The sequence below is a fragment of the Balaenoptera borealis genome (assembly GCF_965194805.1).
Source record: "Balaenoptera borealis genome assembly, chromosome: 4".
Taxonomy (NCBI): domain Eukaryota; kingdom Metazoa; phylum Chordata; class Mammalia; order Artiodactyla; family Balaenopteridae; genus Balaenoptera; species Balaenoptera borealis.
The window spans coordinates 126,632,138-126,653,723 of record NC_138861.1 but is presented as its reverse complement, the minus strand read 5'-3'; the positions used below and the strand labels follow the sequence as shown (position 1 = coordinate 126,653,723).

At 36.1% G+C, this 21,586-nt stretch overlaps 1 protein-coding gene across 1 annotated transcript in view; it reads left to right on the top strand.

The window, feature by feature from the left end:
* Nucleotides 1-19,425, top strand: part of LOC309628494 (uncharacterized protein) — a gene marked incomplete at its 5' end in the record, with an annotated part of 202,906 nt that extends 183,481 nt beyond the window's left edge. Inside the window, one exon of the mRNA XM_082391595.1 lies at nt 18,657-19,425. The remainder of the gene's footprint in view (nt 1-18,656) is intronic.
* Nucleotides 19,426-21,586: the final 2,161 nt, after the last annotated feature.

The following is a 21,586-nucleotide window of genomic DNA, read 5'->3' as shown; positions in this document are numbered from 1 at the left end:
ACAGATTAGAGCAGATATAAATAAAATAGAGAATAGAAAAACAGAGGAGAAAGTATCAATGAAACTACAACTTGATTCTTTGAGGAAAAAATAAAACAGAATTAACCAGACTTTAGCTAGATAACTAATAAAAATAAAGACTCAACTGACACCAGAAAAGAGGAGGCATTACAATGGATGCCACAAAAATAAAATTATGAGACTACTATGAACAATTATATACCATCAAATTGGATAACACAGAAGAAATGGATAAATTCCCAGAAACATGCAACCTACCAAGATTGAATGATAAAGAAAGAGAAAATCTGAACAGACTCACAACAAATAGGGAGACTTGTAATCGATAATCAAAAACCTCCCAATAAAGGAAAGCCCAGAACTGAAGACATGACATCAGGAAGAATTCTATGAAACATAAAGAAAAAAATAAACCCAATCCTTCTCAAACTCTTCCAAAAAATTGTAAATGAGGGAACACTTCTCAAATTATTTTTATGAGTCCAATATTACCCTGATACCAAAACCAGACAAAGACACCACAAGAAAAGATTACAGACCAATATCCTTAATATGTATTAATGCAAAAATCCTCCATAAAACACTAGCAAGCCAAATTCAACAGCACATTAAAAGGATTATACACCATGAACAAGAAGAATTTATCCCTGGGATGCAAGGTGATTCAACATGTGAAAATCAATAAATGTAATACAACACATTAACAAAACAAAAGATCACAAGAGAATCTCAAGTGATGCAGAAAATGTATTTGACAGAGTCCAACACTCTTTCAGAATAAAAACATCACAAAATATGATTGAAGAAAATTACCTCAACATAATAAATATCTCACATATGAGTATCTCACAGCTAACACAATACTCATTAGTGAGAAACTGAAAGGTTTTTCTCTATGATCAGGAACAAGGCAAGGATGCCCACTCTTATTCAATATATTATGAGAAGTCCCAGCTAGAGAAATTAGGCAATAAGAAGAAATAAAATAATCTTCTACGTAGAAAACCCTTAAGATTCCACACACAAAAAATATTAGACCTAATAAATGAATTTAGCACAGTTGCAAGGTATTAAAGAAACACCAAAAAAGATCTGTTGTATTTCTATACAATGAACAATCTGAAAGGGAATTAAGGATACAATGCTATTTACGATAACATCAAAAATAACAAAATATTGGGGAAAAAATGTATCAAGGATGCAAAAAACATGCATACTCAAAACTATAAAACATTGCTGATACAGATTTTAAAAGGCACAAATAAATGGAAAGACATCTAATGTTCGTGGGTAGGAAGACTTCATAATGTTAAAGTGTCTATTCTATGCAAAGTGATCTACAAAATAAAAGAAATCCCCACCAAATGCCAAAGGCATTGTTTATTTTTTGGAGCAACAGAAAAATCCATTCTAAAATTCATAGGGAATCTTAGAAAACCCTGAGTAGCCAAAATAATTTTGAGAAAGAACAAAGTTAAAGGCCTCAAACTTCCTAATTCTAAAACATATTATATAGCTACAGTAATCAAAACAGTATGTTATTTGCTTAAAAACATATATAGACCAAAGGGACAGAAAAGAGCTCAGAAATAAACCCATGTGTACATGGTCAAATGATCTCATGTTAAGTATTTTTTACCGCAATTAAAAAAAAAAAAAAAGTCAGATCAAACTTGTCCTCTGGATGGTAGTAAATTTAAAGATTGGTAAAGTACAAACTAATAATGTATTTAACTCCCCAAAATTATTTTTAAAGTATTCATTCATTTACCACAAGCATTCATAGTACCATATGTGTACAAAACCATATTTTTTTAAAAATGAAACACAACTAACTCTTGAAGATGTTGATAATGAGAAACATTCTATTGGAACTAATAATCAGACTCCAGACTACTTGCATTACATATCATGCAATGCCCATGTGATGTTTTTCATCAACTATTTTTATAAATTTCTGAATCATCAAAATTTCAGTTTTATCTTTTAAAAATGCTAGAAGAGATTTTATATCTGAATTATAATTATTTCTATTATCTCAGTCAACAGAAATATATGCCATATCCTCACTATAGAGCATATGCAGTTGCCTACAGAGTTGCAGGAAAAGGTATTTTAATTTTGACTTAGGCAGTTCATAAACCAGCACATTGACAATATATGATAGCCACTTATTTGAACTCATTAATGTTCCCATATTTTAAAATTAAGTAAGAAGGTATGTTAACCAACACCTGCATGAAACATCATTCAATCCTGTATTTCCTTTTAAGTTTTGATATTTCTCATTTTATTTTCAGGTCTTTCCTGTACTCATCTCTTCAGTGCTATTGTGCTCTGATGTGGCATTTTACCCTCATCTGTCATTTTTTCTGTATTTTACCCATGAGCAATTAAAATCTCATCCTTCTAAGGGATAATGACTCCCATAAACACAAATACACACCAATACACACAATCTATGTCTGTCTCTTGAGTTGTTGCTCCAAATAACCATATCCTCCACTTAAAGACTTGGGAAGTAGGGCTTCCCTGGTGGCGCAGTGGTTGAGAATCTGCCTGCTAATGCAGGGGACACAGGTTCGTGCCCTGGTCTGGAAAGATCCCACATGCTGCGGAGCAAGTAGGCCCGTGAGCCACAACTACTGAGCCTGCGCATCTGGAGCCTGTGCTCCGCAACAAGAGAGGCCACGATAGTGAGAGACCCGTGCACCGCGATGAAGAGTGGTCCCCGCTTGCCGCAACTAGAGAAAGCCCTCGCACAGAAACGAAGACCCAACACAGCCAAAAATAAATAAATAAATTAATTAATAATTTAAAAAAAAAAAGACTTGGGAAGCACCTCAAAAACTCTCATATTTAATACTTTAAGGAATAGAGTCCATCATGTCCCTCTTTTGTTAAAAAGAAAATGTCTATAGACATATATAAACACCTGAACTACATTTAGTAACCTCAAAATCAAGCTGTAAATAATCATTTTAATGTTCTACCCAAATCTGTATATAACATGGACTTTTATTAAATATAATCATTAAATGCCTTTTTATTCCAATTGGAGATTCTAAATATATGAAGGGGAGCAAAATTTGCCACCCCAAAATATGTCTCTTTGGTATAAGAAGTATTTTGAGTTGGTTATTTTTAAGAAAGAGTAGACACAAGAAAAGCTCTGAAAAGAGAGTAGATGTTACTCTGTGTAAGGACCATCTACATTTATAAAGGAAATCACCATTTGTAGATTTCTCTTATGAATATAGAGGTATCTCCCTCTCTGTATCAGAAAGAGAAGGACTAAAAACTCTAGACATTCTTATCTATGGAGAAGGCATGGACGTAAATCATCATGACAACCATACACTGTTTACTGTGCTTTTCCTGGTACCTCTCATAACTGGCCTTCCCCCAACAAACTCAAAATTTTTTTAAATTGAGGTATAATTGACATAAAACATTACATTAGTTTCAGGTGTACAACATGATTCAGTATTTGTATGTATTGTAAAATTACCACCACAAGAAGTCTAGTTAACATCTATTACCATACATAGTTACAGAATTTTGTTTTTTTCAACATCTTTCTCTTGTCTTTAGCTTGAGGTGGTATTTAGGTAATGGCTTGGACCATTTCAGGGGGTTATTCACTTTCCCTGTGTATCTCCCATGTATACAGGAGGTATAGAACTTATTAAACTTTTATTTTTCTCCTGTTAGTCTATCTTTTTATTACAGGGGGTCTTACAAGAAGCTAGAAGGGTAGTAAAAATTATTTTTCTTCTCCAACAGTTTGGCAACCCACAATGGGACCATTGGAGGCACCATACTAATTTGGAGCCTGCAGAAGGGATCCTGGAAAACTGGCAGAAGCCAGCAAAGGGTGAGACTTCTTATCAAAGTTAGCTCTCCTAGATCTCTCTCTGTAGTGCCCAGTCAAGAGAGGAAGGTAAAATTTTCTTGTCTCTTCCTTTCTAAATTGAAGTTCCTTGGAGAAAACATTTCTGCAAACTAATTTCTTGGGTATAGCAACTCTGGTAAAGATTTTCTCAGGATAACTCTTGTTTTCTATTGATCCCTTTCCTCCCAGAGATGGTCATTGTTTTTATTTCTGTCTTTCTCTATGGAGAAAACCACAGGCTAAATGAGGTTTTCCTTTCATCGTGTTCTGGGTCTTGAGAGCATGGCTTTGTGACCACTGAGAATATTCTCTCTAGCTTCTCCCAGCCAAAAGATGTGCAAGGGTTTGCTCACATCTGGCAGCCAGCTGAACAGGCTGGGGACCCAAGATCATGAAGTGACAATCAACATTCTCTTTGTCCAACTGTGCCAACTCTCAGGGGAATTTGTATCAAGGGGTCACAGTCCAAAAAGGGCCTTTTTCCTCTCAAACTTCATTGCCCCATTACTGCTGAAAAGTCCCATTCCAATAGTGCCTGCCTGGTGTCACAGATGACTAGGTCTTTAGCTGGAGGCATATCACATTCTTGTATGAAACTGAAGACAATGTTTTTACTAACACCACAGTTACAGTCTGTGACAAAGGTCTTTGCTTTCTTAGGATAGCTCTGGGAGTGAACTTTCTGGATCTCACAGGGCTGCATCTTTTACATCCTCTTTGGGGATGCCTCTTGCATCCATGTTTAAGCCATAAAAAGGCTTAATTCTTTGAATCACCACTGAGAAAAAATATACCATTGAAGATCCTATTTGCCAATAGCCAGATGAATTCTTTGAATTGGAAAAAATTCTACATTTGAAAAAATTTTAAAGAGTTCTCATCCTAAACAGCTGTCTTACTGGTACCCATGGAAAGACCAAATTGAACAGAGAACACAAAGGAGTGTAGTGGCTATTCTTAGGGACTCCCTTAAGATAAATTACACAGCCCTTGGCCTCTACTTGCAGAAGATCCTACCAAATTTAGAGAGGAGTTAGAGAGATCAATGGACATTAATAACCCTACTCACAGGAACCTTGATGAGCTGCTAAGAGATGCTCTTCTCATCCACGATTATACTGTATTCACCAGAGAAGCCAGGTCCCCTGGAGGAAATCTCCCTCAAAGAGGAAACAGATGACTGGAATTTTCCCCAGGCCCTTCTATAAATGATCAGGCAATGGATCAGCTGGAGGACTGTGTTCAGGAGCTGACAGAAGCAATAGCAGAGGTTCTTCCCTCTAAAGTGAATTTGTCCAAGTTTGAATTGTACACTCAGAAAACAACAACAAGAGTGAGCATTTATAGCACTTATACAGACTTTACAAAGGCACGCTATTGTCAACTACAAATTGGCATTGCCATCTACCTCTACAAGGATTAAATCAGGTGCCACTGCAGCTGCTGACCTTCAACACTCCCTGAAAGGAATTCAGGGTAGAGATAGGAATGAGGCACTGGGTGCTCTGAGAAAAACTGGCAGAACAGGTCTTCAGATAGTTATTTTCAGAAGCTGATTTTATGAGCCCAGTTCTTGCATCTCCTCATATCTAGAAAAACACTAAATTCCTTCATGGTGACATCTACTCCTTGTGACTAGCAGTAACCCTCACGAGACCTTCTGTAAAAATATGTGCTTGATTGCATGTATTCCCCCCTTCACCAAGATCACATATATATTGATCTTCCTCCCCTGTCTCTCTGGAGCAGTTTCTCAGAGCTATCTGAAATGCTGTCTCCAGGGCTGCAGTCCTCATTTTGCCCCAAATAAAACTTAACTCGCAACTCTCACGTTGGGCTTTTTTAATTTTAAGTCGACACTGCATTAAACCCTGAAGCTCCAGAGCATAGGAATCTTTTGAATCCCGTCTTAATTTATTTCCTGACATAAAGAAGCAAATTGAAGAAAATATAGTTGGATGGGCAGATACGCTCCTTGATATCATTCAGGCTGCAATCCAATTCTTTGAGAAATTAAAAGCAACTGTCTTTGTCTTACAAATCAAGTTTTTACAACAACAGAAATTTAGCTCTAGAAGCTATTCAAAGCCCACATATCCATTCTGCCAAGCCCAAAACCTCCCCTATTCATCTCAAAATATTTGCAGATATTGTTAAAGATCAGGATATTGAAAACAGAACTGTCCTCACTTAAGAAAAATGAAAATTTAGATAGTAATTAATCTAGACTTCTGATAATAGGCAAATTTGCTGCAGGACTCCTTGGAGAAAACTTGAATACTTTCTCTGTGCCTTTGAGATGTAAATTTTCCATGCTGTTTTCTCTAGAACCTGAGAACTCTTTCTTTGAAATGCAAGCTTTAAGGAAATGCATCTCATCAGGAGGGGAAAAAAAGCCATTTGGAAACTAGGCAAAGGAAAAAATCTTAAAAGTCTTCCCACAAGTATTAGTAAAAACCTTTACCCATCTGAGCAGAGAAACTTAACCTATTCCAACCACCAGAAACAAAATTTGGATTCACCTGTTATTTATAAACTAGTGAGTTATGTATTACACTGCCTGTCTCATTACTAAATATTTTAAAGGTAAGCTATAACATCTCTGTGTCTGTATCTTTTTGTGTGTCTATATACATATATTGTAGATGTGTGATATTTTTCTACCTCTGGATATCATCACCAAAATTATAAGAGAATTCTATTTAATTGGCCTAAAATAAGTGCTAGTATGAAATAAATATTTCAAAGCTTTCAGAAATATTGTTTCCAAACGAAGTTTGTGTGCCCAATGCACAGTGAGGCCAAACAAACTGAAACGTGAGTTTGGAGCAGAGAAAGGTTTATTGCAGGAACAAGCAAGGAGAACAGGTGGCTCATGCTCAAAAACCCTGAACTCCCAAATGATTTTCGAGAAGTTTTTATAGAAAAATTTGGAGTGAGGGCTGCAGGGTGTGTGACTTTCTTCTGATTGGTTGGTAGTAAGGTAACAAGGTGGTGATTCAGGAATCTTGTGCTCAGCCTGAAGTTACCATCCTCCACCTGGATGGGGGCCTTAGTTACCTCAAAATAACTCACAGATACTGTTATGTATATTCTTTGATGAGGAACTAGGACCCTGCCCCAAGGCTGCACTATTGTTGACTGCTCCTCCCTTATTTCTGCATTCCCTCCCTTCCCTGATTAGCAACTGTTTGAATTTGCCCTTGGTGAACTCAAGGAAGGTCAAGGAGGCTGAATGCAGCCTATTTCCCACAAACAAGAAACTGGAGACACAGAAAGGACTTATACCCTGGAAGGGCCCACAGGGTCCTGCTTCATTTCAATATAATAGAAACTAACCCAAATATTTTTCAGGTTCATGTGATTTGGGATAATCTTCGGTAAATAAAAGACATGAAGTTTGTTGGTTCAATGAAAGTAAGACTGTTTTCAGAGTTATCAGCATTATATATGATGCAGACATGCAACTTTGATTCTATCTGGGTTTGCTAGTCACAAGTTTATTATCTCTGTTGCAAATTTTGTCAACAAGAAAAGTAATTTAGGATGATGGTTAAGCTTGTCTAATGTCTCATGCATTTTTCATGACTAATCTAAACAATGTAAGCAGATAGGTTAGGGGGTCTCTGGAGAAAGAGAACCAGGAATGGCTTTCTTGACATAAGAAAACCAATCTTGGCCTAAGCCATTTTTGTGGTCTAAGCCTGGCCACAAGGCTTGCCCTTGAACAGGTCTCTTAAGGGAGAGAATGCAGAAACAAGGGAGGAGCAGTAAAGAAAAAATACTGCAGCCTTGAGGCAAGGTCCTGGTTCCTCAAGGGATATACATAGTAATATATCTTTGAGTTCTGCAGGAACTAAGGCCTCCACCCATGTGAAGGATGGAATGATGATGTTGACCCTCCAGACTTCAATCAACTAAAGCTTGGACTCTGTCGACCTTTGCCCCAATTCTATGCTGAATTCTCCTCTGCTCAAGCCCCCTCATGAATACGCATGTACCCTTAGATTAAAACTTCCCGAATTTTGCTGTCTGGGGAGACACTGGTTTGGGAAAGATCCCCTGTGTTCTCCTTACTTGCTGCCAAGTAATAATAAATCCTTCCTTCTCCTGTGCTTTGGCTTGGTTGTGTCTATTGGCTCAACACCCACCAAGACGCAAACCTGTTTTCAGGTAACAATAATTGTTTAAAACAAGTGAATTAAATAGATTTAAGAGGGACAAAAGTTCTCAAGTAAACTTTTCAACAATAATTGTGGTTTACAGAATGACAATTGTGAAAATTCATATTTTATGGCAAGACAAGAAAAATTTAAATATAAAAATTCTTCTCTGCCCTTTGACCTCCTCTCTCCCCTAACAGTGCATTATGTATCTGTATTATTCATTGACTAAATCTCTCCCATCAGCAGGAATACCTACTCAACCAGAAAGAGCAACATTCTCCTAGCATCACCAAAACAACTCCTTAAAAAAGAGCATTCCTTTTTGATCCCACCATGATAGCACTTAGATCTGGATTATGTAAACTGTCAATAATACATCTTTTGTTGTACAGCCTTTTGTCTCAAAAAACTTATATAACCTGTGTCTTGACTTCTAATGGGTGGGACAGTTCTCAGAGGTTTCTGAGACTCTCTTCCCCTGTTATAATCCTCAAATTTGGCTCAAATAAAAATTTTCAATTCATTCTTAGATCTACTGATGAATTTGTCAACGCTACTTAAAATAGTTATCCAAAACCCTTTGGTGATTTCCACTGTTAGAGCTTTACTAAGTTAAATGATAAAAATTCATTGAATATCTAGATAATTTCCAAATAAAATACTGAAACATTAATTGCTGAACATAGTTTTATCTACTTTTGGATTCTTATTACAGAGAAACTAAAGATATTTGGATCTATTACTAAACATGTTCTATGTTACATTTAAAGATTGTACTATGAAGAAGTATATGCTTTTAGAAATTATGAAATGTATTTGCCAACCTAAAGAATGCTGATTTAATGGTTCACAATTGCTTTCTTTTTAGTTATCACTGGAAAGTAAGGTTTCTAATGGTTAAGAATTGTAATTAATATATGTAATTAAAACTACTAGAAATAACAAGTGAAACAACTTTGTATGCAAGGAGAGTAGGATATGTTTTTGGCTAAAAAAATATGTGAGACATATTTTTGGTGAGGCAAAAAGTAATTTTTGTCCTGGTTTATTCAGAATGAAAATGAGGAGAATAAAGGACAAACAAAATAGCTATAGAAATTTGGGGGCAAGAGACAGAGAGAGAGAAATTTAACTTGTGTAGTCAAGCTGGCTAAAACGTAATGAATTTAAGCTTTTTTAAAGTAAGTTTAACATCAATAATGAACTAAAAGTTAATTTTCTTTCATCTGCTAAAAGGACAAATTATACTTGGACTGTTTTTCTGCTCTTGATAAGAGACTGTAAAAGGTTTTTCTTTACCTTTTGATAATCCTCCCAGAAAACAAAGATTTTGCATTTTATCAAAATAATTTTATCTGTAAATTGGTGCAGCCACTATGGAAAACAGTATGGAGGTTCCTTAAAAAACTAAAAATAGAGTCACCAGAGGAGGAGTCAAGATGGTCGAATAGGAGGACATGGAGTTCACCTCGCTTCACAAGTACTGGTTTGGCCAAAAAGTTAGTTCGGGTTTTTCTGTAAGATGTTACGCAAAAACCCAAACAAAATTTTTGGCCAAATCAATACATCAAGAATACATCTACAAGTGGAACAACTGCCACAGAGCACCTGCTGAACATTAGTGGAGGACCTCGGACACCTAAAAGGACAAGAAAAATCCCCATGCAACTGGGTAGAATGAAAGAGAAGGAAAAGAAAAGAGGAAATGGGTTGAGACCAGCACACCAGGGTGGGGAGCTGAAGGAGAGGACAGGTTCCCACACTAAGGGAAGCCCCCTCACAGCAGGGAGACCAGCTGGGACAGAGAAGGAGCTTCAGGGGATTGGAGGGGAGAGCAGCAAAAAGTCTGTGGAAGACAGGGCAGAGTAAGACCTATGCACATGGTCTGTGCTGCAGCCCCATGCACCCCAGCCTGGGTCATGTGTCTCCTGGTGTGGAGGGGGTCTGGGTGCTGGAACATGGGGTTTGGAGTGCAGACCCAGTGAGGGGACAGCTGTTGGCTGTAAAAAGACAGCCTGAAGGGACAGGAGTAAGGAGCTCCACAACCCAGAAAGTTTGCGGAAGAAGCCAGGGCCACCATAGAAGCAAGGTGCCATTGTTGAGTGGCATGCAACTACCCCACCTACCAGCTCCTGCCTCCACTGGCATGTGGAGGGGCACCCACCTGAGCAGGCTCACCTGCCCCTCAAGACAAACACCCCCCACCCCCCCACCGGCAGCACTGGAGAGCTGGAGCACCGTCCTAGCCAAAACACCTGTGGAAAAACCAAATGGACAACAAGTGCTCCCACAGCTGAGACAGGTCTGGCTTTAGCAGCTGTGGGCTCTGTGGGCATGTAATCATGGGCATGGGGCCAGGCCAGAGTCTGAGCTGCCTCCATAGCTCCCACAGTGGGTCCAGGTACACGGAGCTGGAGGAATCAGGCTCCCTGGCTTCAGACTACACCACAAAGCTCCCTGACTTCAGATAATACTACAAAGGCACAGTAATCAAAACAGTATGGTACTGGCACAAAAACAGAAATATAGATCAGTGGAACAGGATAGAAAGTCCAGAGATAAACCCACACACCTATGGCCACCTAATATATGACAAAGGAAGCAAGAATATACAATGGAGTAAAGTCAGTCTCTTCAATACGTGTTGCTGGGAAAACTAGACAGCTACATGTAAAAGAATGAAATTAGAACACTCTCTAACACCATACACAAAAATAAACTCAAAATGGATTAAAGACCTAAATGTAAGACCAGACACTATAAAACTATTAGGGGAAAACATAGGAAAAACACTCTTTGACATAAATTACAGCAAGATCTTTTTTGATCCATGGCCTAGAGCAATGAAAATAAAAACAAAAACGAACAAATGGGACCTAATTAAACTTAAAAGCTTTTGTGCAGCAAAGGAAACCATAAACAAAATGAAAAGACAACCCTCAGAATGGGAGAAAATATTTGCAAACAAAGCAACTGACAAGGTATTAATATTAATCAACAAAATATACAAATAGCTCATGCAGCTCAATAAAAAAAAAAAAACCAATCAAATAATGGGCAGAAGATCTAAATAGACATTTCTCCAAAGAAGACATACAGATGGACAAAAAACACATGAAAAATGCTCAACATCACTGATTATTAGAGAAATGCAAATCAAAACTATGATGAGGTATCACCTCACACCAGTCAGTATGGCCATCATCAAAAAATCTACAAACAGTAAATGCTGGAAAGGGTGTGGAGAAAAGGGAACCCTCCTACACTGTTAAATGGGAACATAAACTGGTACACCCACTATGGAAAGCAGTATGGAGGTTCCTTAAAAAACTAAAAATAGAGCTACCGTATGATCCAGTAACCCCACTCCTGGGCATATATCCAGGAAAAACCATAATTCAAATGGATGCATGCACCCCAGTGCTCATTGCAGCACTATTTACAATACCCAGGACATGGAAGCAACCTAAATGTCTATGACAAATGAATGGATAGAGAAGATGTGGTACATATATACAATGGAATATTACTCAGCCATAAAAAGGAATGAAATAATGCCATTTGCAGTGAAATGGATGGACCTAGAGATTGTCATACAGAGTGAAGTCAGTCAGAAAGAGAAAGACAAATATCATATAATATCGCCTATATGCAGAATCTAGAAAAATGGTACAGATGAACGTATTTGCAAAGCAGAAATACAGTCACAGATGTCGAAAACAAACTTACGGTTACCAAGGGGGTAATAGTGTGGTGGGATGAATTGGGAGATTGGGATTGACATATATACACTACCTTATATAAAATGGATAGCTAATAAGAACCTACCATGTGGCACAGGGAACTCTACTCAGTGCTCTGTGGTGACCTAAATGGGAAGGGAATCTAAAAGAGAGTGGATATATGTATATGTATAACTGATTCACTTTGCTGTACGGAAGAAACTAATACAACATTGTAAAGCAACTGTACTCCAGTAAAAATTAACAGAAAATTTAAAAAAATAGAGTTGCCATATGATCGAGCAATCCCAATCATGGGCATATATCTGGATAAAACTATACTTTGGAAAGATAGATTCACCCCAATGTTCATAGCAGCACTATTTACAGTAGCCAAGACATAGAAGTAACCTAAATGTCCATCAATGGATGAATGGATAAAGAAGATGTGGTGTGTGTGTGTGTGTGTGTATATATATGTATACACACACACACACACACACACACACACACACACACACACAGTGGAATACTACTCAGCCATAAAAAAGAATGAAATAATGCCATTTGAAGCAACATGGATGGACCTAGAGATGATTATACTAAATGAAGTAAGTCAGAGAAAGAAAAAGAGCATATGATATTACTTATATGTGAAATCTAAAATATGATACAAATGAACTTATTCACAAAACAGAAACAGTCTCACAGACATAGAAAACAAACTTATGGATACTAAAGGGGGAAGGGGATGGGGGAGGGATAAATTAGGAGTTTGGGATTAGCAGATACAAACTGCTATATATAAAATAGATAAACAAGGTCCTACTGTGTAGCACAGGGAACTATATTTAATATCTTGTGATAAACCATAATGGAAAAGAACATGAAGAAGAATATATATATATATAACTTAATCACTTTGCTGTACATCAGTAACTAACACATTGTAAATCAACTATAATTTAAAAAATTTTTTTAATTAAAAAAAAATAATTTCCTCTGCTTCATGTTGTGTTTATTAGATCTTTGATTACATATGTTAAAATATAAGCTGAGGCTTATTAAACATTTTAAGAGTTTATTTGAGCAAAACTTGATTCAAATAGGCAGCAACCAATATAGAAGATAGAAAGGAGCTCCAAGGAGCTATACAAAATAAAAGACTTCTATAGGCAGAAGGGAGCAGGAACAAGGAAGTTATACTAGACAAAAAAGTGTGTCGGTTATTTCAAAGTTACTTTCCTGTAGGAGATGGCAGGAGTCTATCATGCAGATTACCTAACTAGTGCTGATCAGGGAATTCCTAATTGAATTGTTTAAGATTCCATTTCAGGGAGAAACAAAACTGTAACTGAGTCTTGGATTGGTGACATGGGTCTTAGCATAAGTAACTTCATTTTGAGCCTATTATCTTGTTTTTTTAACACTTAAGAAAATCATATGTTCTCAATATTAAAAAGCCAAGTTTTGCTCACAACTATGTAACCTTTTGTATTTGCTTTGGGAATCTTATTGTAACTTTGATTAAATATATATTATTCATAATGATTTGTGATACTATTTAGTTGTGTCCAAGTATTTTGATATTTGACAAACTTTCCCAAAACAAATTCTACATGAAGTCTTTTTGACCTAGAACTAACTTTGAGATATTTCAGAGCTCTGCTGTAACATCTCAAAAGAAATGCTTCTCTCTTCTCTTAAAAAGAGACATTAAATTAGGTTTATTTCTTGTGATAAATTACATGAGAAACACTGTCAAATAGGAAGTGATGCTAAACTTTTTTAGGTTATATTTGTATGGATATGTGTTATTAATCCAGAAATTTTACAAAATTCAGGTGTAATTCTAGTTATCTTAAAATATGTCACAGAAAGAACCAAATTACCTTTCCAATTGCATTATAATGAGCTCTCATCAGATCTTTAACCATGGCCATTTTTAAGTCTTTCGTCATTTACAGACAGTTATTGTTTTACTCTGATGCTTTTGCAAAAGTGCTTCATTTTCAAAGAAATTGATAGAAAAGATTCTGACAAGTATAGGTTTCTGATAACTTTTGGATCATGTCACTGAACTGGGTAAGAATTTACAGAACTCTAATAGAGAAACTGATAGCTTCATAAAACTGCTAACAAAATATCAAGATTAATAAGAATTAATTACATGGGACTGAATGAAATGATGATGATTATAATTTTTATGACATTTTGTTTAAAACATTGCTGGTTCTTCGATGTCTTGTTTTTCCAGATTTAAGAAAATCTTTTCTCTTAAGCTATCTATGACTTATAGCAACTTGGTAAAGTATATTTTTTGTTAACAAAGATGAAACAATTACTTTTCTTTCCTACTTCATCCTTCCAGAATTCAGAAATTTAGTAAGTATTCTCATTTTCGTGGCAACATAATTATTTACATAAGTTCAGTAAGAATCTGTTCTCCTTGTAACAAGACACAATGGGAAATATTGATTATATTACCAAAGCTTTGACTGGAATGTCTTATTTGAGAATGATGTACCTAGATTGAGATATGACAAGACAGTTTTAAGAAACTAACGTTGACTTTATGGAGCCAATAAAGCCCCTTGGGGAAATAAAAGTGCAGTCTAGTACCTTGCTCACAGGGTTGCCAACTGCCTTACAAGGTAAGGAAGGTCACTTTCTGGCAGGTGTAGGAACCTCAGGATATTTGAGGGATCTTGAGAAATGTAAAATTTACCCAAAGTTATAGGTATTGCAGGTGAAGTCTAATAGTGATTTTTGGTTGGCTTCCTAGCCTCAAGAGGCTTTTAAAAATCCAATCTGAGATTGCTTATAAAAAGTTCTAGCAAAGCAAACTTAAAAGAGCCTATATGGCCAATCACTATCCTTGCTGCACTTATGCAAATAATCAGGCCAAGCTTAAAGCAAACAAATTAGTTTGACTATAATTATGTTTGGTAAAAATGGAAGTGATCATAGAGAGAAAAAGTTATGTTTCAGTAGCACACGTTTGTGGATATCAGATTCTAGTCCTACTGTCTTTCAAGTTTTTTAATCTACCTGCAAAATGGACTGGATCCTGAATTCTTCTAGTGTCCTCCAACATCTTGCTACAACTCTCCACACTAATGTTTCCAATTTACTTCCACCCTTCTGACCTAGAATCACTAAGAACGAAACTTCCCTTTTCCTGAAGTTCTGCAAACTAAATGTGAACAACTTCATATGAACTTCAGGGAAATCACCACAACAGCTTTATGGACAATCTTTATTCCTGTTGCTGCGTGGGCCACTCAGAAAGGTCACCAGAGACATTCAAATTGCAAACCAGAAAAAAATCTGTCAGATTGCCCCTCACTCCATCTGAAGATGCTTTGAGCCTGACATATGCCTGCCCTAAGAACTTAAAAACTGGGTTTATAATTTGCTCCAATGATTCAACTTTGTTCTTCTTTTGTTTCCAAAGAAATGCCTCTTATTAAGTACCTGATTGCCTGCACCATATAGGCCTAACTTTGGGATCCAACCTGCATCACCACCTTCTGAAACGAGACTCAACTATTTAACTGAAATGACCTATTCTCAGGACTAAGAGACTTATTCAATGAAAATGAAATAATGGAGCAATCTACCAACTCAGCTTCTGAATTGTGGAATTTTTTGGAAGTTTCAGAGGCATTATTGAAGGGGAGCAGAATATACCATCCCTGAAGTGCCTTTTTAGCATAAGAATTATTTTGAGGGTTTTAAAAAAAGAAAACAAACAAAAAACCAAAACAGCAGACACAGGAAAAGCTCTGAAAACAGAATGGAAGTTATTCTTTTAAGGGCCATTTATATTTATAAAGGAAATCTCCATTTTTAAGGGTTTCTCCCTTTCCGTACCAGGCAGAGAAGGATGACTAAAACTCTAGAAACTCTTATCAATGGATAAAGCACCTGACTTAAATCTGCATAACAGCCATATTCCTGTTACTATGCTTTTCCTGGTAACCTCCCTTAACTGGCCTTTGCCCCATCCCCAACAGCTTTCTTTTGTCTTTAGTTGTAAATGGTATTTAAGGTGGTGGCCTGGGCCATTTGAAGAGTTGCTCAGTTTTATTGGGTATCTCCCATGTATACTGGAGGTACACATGTTATTAAACTTATATTTTTCTCCTGTTTATCTGTCTTTCATTAGGGGGGGAATCTCAGCCAAGAACCTAGAAGGCTGGAGGGCCAAATTATTTTCCTCTCCTACCTATGTTACTTATTTCAATAATGTTTTCCATAATCTTGTTTCCAAATTTGAAATTCTATAACCTTTTTTGAATTTCTCTTGTATCAATGATATTAAAGTATCTTGCAATAATGTATTTTGCTCTCTAGTAGATCTTCTTGTAGGTGGTCTATTTTTTTTTCTTTAACCTACCATTATTACTTATTTTCTTTTTTTTTTTTTTTTTTTAGCACCAGTGGTAGAAAGTCTTTTGTTGTTGTGATCACTAGTTATCTAGTTATATATTGGTATTCTTAGATCAGGAACCTAAAAATTATCATTAGACATTGCCTTGTAGAGAGTGCTTTCTGTGCAGATTTCAGTTTATTATATAATAGCATATATTTTTCTACTCGCTCACTGATCCAAGTCCCCACTCTTTTAATATTTATGGGGTGACTCAATTGCTTATTTATGCATGTTTAACTTCTGCAGTCTTTTAGAGCTGATAACATTTTGTCAGTATTCTTTTAGACATGCATGATAGAAACACATCTATTGAAAATTTGTTTGTTTAAGAAATGAATACTTCAAGGGAAGGTTGATATCTTTAGCAGAAAACAATAGTAGGACTCACTTTAAACCAAAGCCATTATCAGCTCTATAGCCTTGAAGCTGGCTTCCTTCTGACTTCTCAGGAAGTCCAAACCCTCTTTTCACAGCCAAGACAGTTTGAATTTCACAGCCTTATGCCAACAAGCCCAGAAGGGAAAATGGAATTTGTACCTCCCTTATAATGAAAGATCTTCTTCACTCAAATTGGACCAACTTAATTCACCCAAGCATCATTTAATCACCTACTGTGGCTCAGTGACTCCAATACATTCGTTGTTTCAGGAAATAAGAGCTATACTTAGAAATGTAAAAGGGGGAGGTCATTCTTACTCAAATGAAATGTGTGATACTAATATTAAGAGCAGTTTCCTGAGGAAAATTTTAGATTTCATTTTCTAAAAGTAAAAAGGTAGACTATTATTCCAGGAAACTTCATTGTTTTTAAACCTGATTAGGGAATACGAGTTTCTTGAGGGCAAAGCCTGTCTTGTCTGTCTGCAGCATCCACTATAATGTCAAAACTAGGGGTTGATAGAATTATTTGTTTTTAATCAGAAGTAGGTTGGTCCGTTTTAAACTGCAAGCTTAATCTTTATTTATTTATTTCTCCTGTCATTGCAAATAGAGGCATGGTTTCTAAATTTTCCAGTATCTGCTACCAACCCAGAGTTTGGAGAACCTGATTAGACTCATCCAAGAAAATTTTCTTCCATTTCCTCCCTTAGCTGTGTTCTTTACCTTCTTTAGATGTATGGCATGAGGAGTGGTAGAAGCTGGGTAAACCTTACAGATACTGATGTTCAGGCTTGAAACCTTGGAGAGGACATATATTCCCACCTACATATTAATTCAGATATGTTCATTTCAGCGTGTGTGCATCCTTATATAGATAGGTACATACATGTACACGTAAAGGAGTATCATCCTTCTACTCATGCCACTGAGGCTGCAGCCCAGCAAAAATAAAGGGATAAGAGCTCCGTATTTATACAGGTATCCCCTGCTTTTCAAAAGTTCACTTTACACCTGTTTTTGCTAACCGAAAAAAATCTAAAGAGGATTTTCACTTTTCCAAGAAGTAAAAATAGCATTCAGCGTTTGCTTTGCAGCGAGCGGTTACAGAGGCAGCACACATCTCAAACAGCTAGAGTGGCTCCACCAAACTCCTTCCCTGGAAAATACACTCAGCATCAGGCCATCACAGCTCTGAACTTTTCCGGCAAGCATCTGTACTTTATCCCAGTTTATTTTGTGCATCCATTAGCAAGATGTGTCCTAAGATAATTGCTTCTTCCCTTTACTCCATTTTGTGGCTTAAGAAAGATTTCATAGAATGGTCTACTTTTGGATAGCAAGGGAAACCTGCACAATAAATTAACAGTGTATAGCCTCTTTCCTTACAAAGATACTTAGTTTTTTTCCCCAATGACTGATTCTTCCTTTTCATAAGCTTTAAATTATGAATTATCTTGCTATTATAGACTTCTTCATTTAAAGGTTTATGGTTATTCTTTAATTCTCAACTGGAATCAAAACAATTATTTTAGCTAATTGATATACACTCCCTAATTGTAATATTATGTTTAGTATAATAAAAGTATTATCTCTGCCTCTATTTTTAATTTATTAAAACAAGAAAGTTTTCAACCACATAGCTAGCTACATATGGCTTATGAATCACGCATCTGTGCAAGAAACTAAACTTTTCTGAATGAATATTGATCATAGGTCCTGTTATCAAATTATAAATTAACCTATAAATTGTTATTGGGACATGTCCTTTTTAGTCTTTGAAAATTACAGGTAAGTATACATATTTTTTCCAAATCTATATTATGGCTACTTGTTTCAGTGATATGATATATTGCATTGTATACAATAGCCTGTCTAAAATCATAAAGATTAAATATACATGTTGATATAGATGAAACTAAATGTATTAAATATTCCCAAGTAGATATTAATATGTTAATATATTATATTAATATTAATATTGTGAAGTATATTCTCCAACTTAAATTATACAGGAGATTCATTCCTATTCACAGGTAACAGGAAATCATTTCTGGCAGAAGATTTGTCACAAAACAGACTTGTCAGCTTTTTCTAGCTGGCATGTAAAAAAGGAACAAATTTCCATACAGTGAGTACATTTTGACTAATTTTACAGTATACTGATAGAGTTATGATACACTATCTGAGTATTTTTGAGGTGTCTCAACTTTTAAAATGTTCTAGAAATCATTAAGTAGCAAATTTTGCTCTGTCTTTTTACAATAACCTGCTAGTTACAACAGGAGATATTACTTTGATTTAACAATGCTGTAAAAGTCTCCTTCCCCAATACTGTATTTTACTTTTAATACACAATTGATGTTTATAATAAAAATGTTCTTTGTTTAAAAATAGCATCTTCTGGGCTTCCCTGGTGGCGCGGTGGTTGAGAATCTGCCTGCTAATGCAGGGGACACGGGTTCGAGCCCTGGTCTGGGAAGATCCCACATGCCACGGAGCAACTGGGCCCGTGAGCCACAACTACTGAGCCTGCGCGTCTGGAGCCTGTGCTCCGCAACAAGAGAGGCCGCGATAGTGAGAGGCCCGCGCACCGCGATGAAGAGTGACCCCCCGCTTGCCGCAACTAGAGAAAGCCCTCGCACGGAAACGAAGACCCAACACAGCCATAAATAATAAATAAATAAATAAATAAAATTAAAAAAAAAATAGCATCTTCAGCATAATACGGAAAAATTCATGTGATATTCCTCTGCATTGTATTTCTTCAAATAAAGTTGTTTAGTATTTAGATATAAAAGTAAAAGACTCATATACCTATTAGCTAAAGAATACCCGTTAGACTTACAAAAACATTCAAACTCCCTACCCTGACTTAAGTGTTCTGACAGGGGTGGGCCTACCTCTTTCCCCCACTTCTAAATTCCAGCCCCTGGCCTTCATTTTGTTTCTCATATGCAATATGCTTATGCTTATTGATTTTTTTCTCAACTTGGATATTCTTCATAGCATTCTTTGTTCTAATATTTACATGTGTTTGGCTTTGTTTTGTCAGTCAAGTACCAGCTCTTATGTCACTTCTTTGAGGAGATCAACCTTGATTAGACCAACTAAGTAATCTCCGTCATCACTCTGTCACTTTCCTGTCCTCATGGCATTTCTCACTATCTGAAATCATGTCAATTTGTCTATTTACATGTCTGTGTCTTCCACTCCCAAATTTAAGTATCATGAAGGCAGATATTCACTACTGTAATATCAGTGCCAAAGATGTAACAGTACAAAATACATGGCAGGTGCTTAATAAAAAGCTCACATATGCAAATCATGAATTTTTTTTTTATGTGTTTGGAATGGAATTCTTTAACATTCTGTTTAGGTAAAGTAAACAAACCTGTGCATTCTTTTCAATCTGAGAAATTCTTCATTTTGATTTCATAGAAACTCCTTTTCAACATAGATCTAACATTTGGAAGCCTCAGAAACATTGTTACTGAAAAAGTTAAAGACTTTTTAGATGAATTGGGTCAAGTAGGCAGAAACTCTAAGACGGTAATTCTCTGTTCAAGTGGCAGTTAAAAGTCATGTGATCTGAAAGGCATGATGAAGACATAGCAGATAATGGTCTTTTCATCAGGTTAGTGAGGGAGGATAAGAGGCTTATTGAAGGCTTAATTTATATTGAATCCATCATCAGATCTAGAGTGGTAGTCGATGGATTGAGGACTTACACTGCAGCCTCCTGGGAGAGGACACAGGCAAAGTCAAGTCCTGAAAGTCCTGAGGATCCAGAGAAGCAGATTGAGATTCAGGACTGAACCTAATTTTCAGTTAGGAAAATGGAGAGCTAATCAGTTATCCACGGTAAAGGCCACCATATGGCCTGGATGAGGAGAGCTGGTGTGGGAAAAAGACTGCTGCTGCTCCTCAGGTGTTCAGGTACTTGGACCCTGCAGACCATCAAGAACTTAGGAAGGCACGACAAGGTCAACCTTATTTCAGGGCATAAGGTTTTCTTAACCTTCTGATTACAGTGAAAATTTTAATTGGAATAATACTAATAATAATATAAACAAAAATGTTTTAATAGCTGAAAAATATCTTATCTAGCAATGGATTAAGTGAAATAAAAGCATTCCAAAACTTATGGGACTTTTAATAACATCAATATATACTGAAAAGTTATATAATATCTGGCAGCATTTTTAATATTCTAAGTCTCTAGTAAACACTCAACAAAAAATAAGTATAATCATATATAATGATATCTAAATGGTTACCAAAGACCAACAGAAAGTTAAAAACTATTCTACTAGGGATAGATACCATATATGGCCATCATTATTTAATATTGCCTACATTTCTGACAAATTTATGCAAACACACAAAATAACTAGTATAATAAACAAAGTCTTTCCGTTCTTAGACCTGACAAATCCAATAGATTTTTTTATAAGTTGGGATAACTTGTAAAATTTGGTAAAATGGCTAGATATGAAAACAATCTACAAAAACATATTTTGTCTACTTGAGCAAATAGTACATAGAAATGAAAATGAGAATTTCAGACTAAAAAATAATACTTAGAAATGTGTGTAAATGAAAAGTATCAGGACCTATGAAGAGTATAAAATGATACTGAAATATATAAAACAAGATCTGAACAAGGAGAAAGATATACCATATTTCTATATTCTGTGTGCATTTCTTTCAAGATATTATATAAATTTAATCGATTATTAGGAATTTTTACTAAGTTCTCTTTTGTTGTGTCCTTTAAAAAATATAGCACCTAAATGATAGCATTCTTGGAATATGTATATGCATTGGTGTCCAGGAGGGAAAGTGACCTCTGAGAAACAGGGAGGGAAACACACTGAAAATAGCAATAGAAGTATCTGAGGTAAACCCTGCCTCACATTATTTTAGCTGATGCAACTAAATCACCTTGGTTTTTAATTAGGAT